Genomic DNA, 6,115 nt, shown 5'->3' with positions numbered 1-6,115 from the left:
TTGTATATGGTGTGAGACAAGGGTCCAGCTTTATTCTTCTGCATGAGGGTATGCAGTTTTCCCAGCATCATTTGTTGAAGAGACTGTTCTTTCCCCATCGAATGGTCTTGGCCTCCTTGTTAAAATCAGTTGACAGTATAGTGTATGGGTTTATTTATGGTCTCTCAATTCTATTCTATTAATGTGTATGTCTATCACTTATGTCAGTAACAGTTTTGATGATAGCTTTATAGTAAGTTTTGAAATCAGGATGTGTGAGTTCTCTAACTTGGTCAATTTTTAAACAACCCATATACACTTTATTCAGTGCTTGTTAAGTACATGGCTTTTATAATATGCTCATAAGATCAACATATTGATCATGCCATTTTTATCGGTTTGAACTTTTTACTGAGAGATGTGTTAAAATCTCCCACTATGTGTATGGATTTGTCTATTACTCCTTGTAGCTTCTACCATTGTTTTTGTCTCCAGGTCCATTCATTTTGTAACATCCCAAGTAGCCTCAGCATTATTGCCTTTTCAGTCAACTTTTTCACTTTTGCCCCAATGCAGATTTAATATTCTCAGATACTCAGCTCTATAACATTTATAGAATATCTCAGCATTTGAGATAATTTTTCTATTTTACTGAGCATTTTGTAGGATTTTTCAAGTTATCTAGTCTGCTCCAAATAGAAGTCTTCATATTATTTCATGAAGTCCTGCCAGATTCTGTTTGTTTTCAGTGCCTACCTACCTCTGCCCCCTTTACTCTCATTTCATAGCTCTTAGTTGTACGGCATTATAAGTGTCATTTTATTGGTCTTCCTTTCTAACTCAACAGGCAGATCTTTGAAGGGACATACATTTGAGATTCATCTCCGTGTCCTCAGTAGAAGAGCTATCTCTAGGTTAAAAGAAGGTTCTTGGTCCCAAAATCCTGACAGGAAATGAAATCACAAAGTGTCAGAGGTCATGATTGGAACTAATGCAAATTTAGTAAATAGTAGGCTCATGGAAGAAGTACTTAAAATATTTGTTTCTGGGCTAGGTGAGAGAAGGGCCAATCACATGTCTGAAGGGGATAATTTGGGTCTAAGAGTTCACAGGAGTATTTACTTATCCCAAGCTTTAGGGCAAAAACCTTCATCCTTACAGTGCCAAGGACTTAAGTCATGTATCTGGTTCTGTCAGGAATTAAGGTCAGGAAAGATTAAGGACAAACATCCTAGCCTAGACCTCAATCCTCAGACTCTTCTTTGGGTCTAGTTTCAATTCTATCCTTTGTAAGGAAAATTGTAACCCCTTTCTGCAAATTTTGAATGAATCAGGATATGGCATCTAATAGGCTAGAGTTCTGTCTCCACTCTTGAAAGAACCTAGGGTTCCCGAGGTTGGAGGTAGCAGTCCAGATTTGTGAAGTGTGAGTTGCAGAATGGAATTACTGTAAGTTGCCTAATTAGGAGTGATAAGTCAGCACTGTTCATTCATGGATTGTAGCTCCTCTTTCTCCACCTGCTTCAAAGCAGTTTTCTGTTTCAACTTCCCAAAGATAGACATGGGGGAATAATCAGTTTAAAAGCCAAGGATAGCAGGCTTTGATAATTCCACTATCTTCTGCTAATGCTCACTGCTTATGTTTCCCAAGCTTAGAAGCATTTATTTTACTTAAGTTCCTATTTTACAGTGTTCTATAAATTATCTTAGCTCCTCTTCCCCAAGGAAGGTCTCAAATAACAGCCACTAATGCCTTTTCCTCCAAAGTTCATGGAGTCTTCCAAAATGTCATTTGGCACTATCTGAATTGTTAAAAAAGCAGAAAAGCATGTCCCTAAGGAGGGAAATATCAGTGTCTCACCCTTGCAGGTATTCTGAATTTTTGATGAGGTGGGAATAAACACTTACGTGGGAATATTTATGTAAAATCTTCGCTCTGTTTTTGGTTGAGGTGAGATAGGAACATGTGATAGCTGTTTTTAGTATACAACAACCTGGGTGAATCAGTAGAGATTATGTTCGGCTGTAAGACAGAGACAGAACGACTGGCTCAAACGGGAAAATTTTTCTGTCACCTAGAATTCTGGAGGTGGCAGTCTAAGCCTGGTTTTGTGGCTCTGCTCCAAAGTCCTCCAAACCATTTTATCCAAATCCAGGCAGCAGAATGGAGACACGGAGTAAGGAAGAAAGGGAGATAGCCAGGCGTGTTTAAGGAAGATTTCCCCAAACTGCCACACAATCTCAATGGTCTCCAGTTGGCCATGACAGAAGATCCATAATAAGGTGGGGGGATTATCATTCTGAGTTATGCACATAAGCAAATAAAGAAATGGTCATTCTTTTATTATGGAAGAAAGTGGATGAATATAGGAGATAATTAGCACACTTGGCCCTAATTCAAATACGGACCATGGAAACGATCTTCTTGGATACCAGTATTGAACAAAAACGCTAAGGAGTAAATAATTGAGGGGTGCCTGAGTGACTCAATCGGTTAAATGTCCGACTTCGGCTCAGGCCATGATCTCATGGTTTGTGGGTTTGAGCCCCGCATTGGGCTCTGTGCTGACAGCTCAGGGCCTGGAATCTGCTTTGGATTCTGCGTCTCCCTCTCTCTGCCCCTCTCCCACTTGTCCTCTGTGTGTCTCCCTCTCTCAAAAATAAACATTAAAAAAAAATTTTTTTTTTAAATAATTGAAATGGGAGTTTACAGGTACACTTACAGTATTTAAGTTTTTCTGGGGGCGCCTGGGTGGCTCAGTTGGTTGAGCATCCAACTTCGGCTCAGGTCATGATCTCACGGTTTGTGAATTCGAGCCCCGTACCGGGCTCTGTGCTGACAGCTCAGAGCCTGGAGCCTGCTTTGGATTCTGTCTCCTCTCTATGCCCCTCCCCACTTGTGCTCTGTCTCTCTGTCTCTCAAAAATAAACAAATGTAAAACAAATTTTTTTAAAAGTCTTTCTGGAATTTTTGGTCTCTTACATCCCATCATGTCCTGCTAATTCTACTTAAAATATGAAAATTTTTTAACTTTTTTTCCTACCATCACAGCTGTAGTGAATCTTCCTTATATGCAGCCTGGATTATTGCAGTCCCTAGTAATATTGGACAGATACTTTGTATTCAGTTTTTCCTGATGCTCCTCTCATTCCTGTCCTATATCCAATACATACTATATGGCCACCCAATTGAACTTTCTAAGACACAAGGCTAGTGTAACTGAGAAATTGATTTAAACTTTATCTAATTGTAGTTAATTTAAATATACAAACAAAAGCAGTGTAGGGGCAACTGGCTGGCTCAAAGAGTGTGCAACTCTTGATCTCTGGGTCATAAGGTCAAGCCCCACGTTGGGTGTAAAGATTACTTAAATGAATGAATAAATAAAACTTTTTTATTTTTTTTTTATTTAAAAAAAATTTTTTTTTATAACGTTTATTTATTTTTGAGACAGGGAGAGACAGAGCATGAACGGGGGAGGGTCAGAGAGAGAGGGAGACACAGAATCTGAAACAGGCTCCAGGCTCTGAGCTGTCAGCACAGAGCCCGACGTGGGGCTCGAACTCATGGACTGCAAGATCATGACCTGAGCTGAAGTTGGACGCTTAACCGACTGAGCCACCCAGGCGCCCCAATAAAACTTTTTTAAAAAGCAGTGGTGACATATTTTGCCATTACTGACAACTTTATTGTTTTGGAAGGACTACATTTCACTTCAACCACTGCATAGATCTTATTTTTGTATTATAATGTACATGTCCTGTGTAGATGTTGTTTCTAGTGTTACACGTAATCACATCACTGATGTAGCTGATGTCAAGCCATCGATGGGTTTACTTGGGTATTTTATGAAGACAACATGAGTTGCAGTGATATGAAGGAAATAATAATTGGCAATTAAATATAAATACTTATTACTTCAATCATAATTAAATTATTCTAGGTTAAATAAATATGTACGAATTTTAAAAGTTAAAATGAAAGCATACTAATGGCCTGTAGTCAAATGGAAGCCAGTACTCTGGCCAGAGTATAAAAAATAAGAGGCTGGAAGAAGTGCTATGAATTTCACCATAAATGCCAACTGCAATTTGCTGTGAACAGAGCAAACAAACAAAAAATTTTTGAAAATTTTTTGGAAAAAAAATTGATGAAAATTTTCCTTTCAATAACCAAAAAGGAATAGATAAAAGCACTTACCTGAAAGCAGCATTAAATGGGCAACCAAAATATTTAAATAACTTTGAAACATAATCTGAGCTTATAACTGTGTGTAGCTATAAAATGGCTTTGTGTCTTACACACAAAATATCAATTTTCAGATGGACATATAGAAAGATAAATTATTTTAGTTATGGAGTTTTGTTAGGATATGAAGACTAAACATTATATTTTATAAAAAAAAAGGGGCACCTGAGTGGCTCAGTTGGTTAAGCATCAACTTCTGCTTAGGTAATGATCTCACAGTTCGTAGGTTTGAGCCCCATGTTGGGCTCTGTGCTGACAGCTCAGAACCTGGAGCCTGCTTCGGATTCTGTGTGTCCCCCCTCTTTGCCCCTCCCTGGCTCACGCTCTGTCTCTCTCTCAATAATAAATAGAAACATTTAAAAAATTTTTAAGTAAAAAAAATTTTTTTAATTAAGCCACCAGTCAACTGCTCATAAAAGATCTTTCTAACAATATTAAAGATTAATTCAAAATTAGTAAAGCTATATATATTCTTCTTTAGTTTTTAGGTGAGTTGTACAATATGAAATATTGCCAAATTAACACTCTGGGTACATTTTGTTTCAAAGACTTCCAAATCAAATAGAAATGTTGTCAATTTTCAGCCTACAAAATTAGATTCATACCATAGATAATTAAAAATCTATATGTGTCAAAAAAAGAATTTCCTCTAGATATGAAAAAAAAATAATTTCTATTACAATAGGTGGTGCTCCAGCCATGCTGTTAAAATATGGATCCCTTGGGGGGCGCCTGGGTGGTGCAGTCGGTTAAGCGTCCGACTTCAGCCAGGTCACGATCTCGCGGTCCGGGAGTTCGAGCCCCGCGTCAGGCTCTGGGCTGATGGCTCAGAGCCTGGAGCCTGTTTCCGATTCTGTGTCTCCCTCTCTCTCTGCCCCTCCCCCGTTCATGCTCTGTCTCTCTCTGTCCCAAAAATAAAAATAAACGTTGAAAAAAAAAATTAAAAAAAATATGGATCCCTTGGAATTTTAAGGTAAGAGCCTAATGTCTCCCTAATTGACTTGCTTCCCAGTATGAAAAGTATGATGGCTTGGTATATACATGTAAATGTTATGAATCATTGTCATTTATGGAGCTGTTGTAAGAAACAGAAAACAATGAATTTATTTATCTTATGTTTTTTGCCAGTGCTCATTGGTTGAATGGTGGAAGAGTTATACAAAGATTTATGGTACTTTGAACTCTGAGGCTTTCTTTAAAAAAAAAAAAATACTTGGTGGGGTGCCTGGGTGGCTTAATCGGTTAAGTGTCTGACTTTGGCTCAGGTCATGATCTTGTGGTTTGTGACTTTGAGCCCCTCGTCGGGCTCTGTGCTCTCTCAGTCTCTCTCTCTCTCTCTCTGCCCCTTCCCCACTTGTTCTCTTTTTCTCTCTCTCAAAAATAAACATTTAAAAAAATTTAAAAATACTTGGCAAATATTTCATAATCAAGACCCCCAAAATGACAGTGTGATTTGCTTTCTCACAAGTATCACACTGCATTTGAACAAACAAAATCTGAAATTCCAAGGAAAGGAAAAACTGTTTTTATGACTTAGCTAAAAGGGTAGGAATATTTCCTGAAAGTGATACTTTTCATAAGTTAATACTAATTTTACTAATTTTCCTATCATGAATTGATATATGAAAGATTTTCTTCAGAATCAAAAGCATTGTCAAAATATGCAATTAAGAAACAGGAAATCTTAGTAAGGAAATAGAAGCTATAAAAAAAGCACTAAATGAGGACTATAGGACTAAAAAGTGCAACATCTCAAATTTAAGACTTGATAGATAAGCTTAACAGCATAATTGAAATGATGGGAAAAAGAATCAGTGAATTTGAAGATAGAGTAATAGAAATTATCCAATCTGAAAAACAGTTGAAGAAAACAGAACAAGTGACCTG

The sequence above is a fragment of the Lynx rufus genome, unplaced genomic scaffold (genome assembly GCF_022079265.1).
Source record: "Lynx rufus isolate CCGP_SWC_20201006 ecotype Redwood Valley unplaced genomic scaffold, mLynRuf1.p SCAF_16, whole genome shotgun sequence".
In the NCBI taxonomy this organism is placed as follows: Eukaryota; Metazoa; Chordata; class Mammalia; order Carnivora; family Felidae; genus Lynx; species Lynx rufus.
This window is presented reverse-complemented; position numbering follows the sequence as displayed.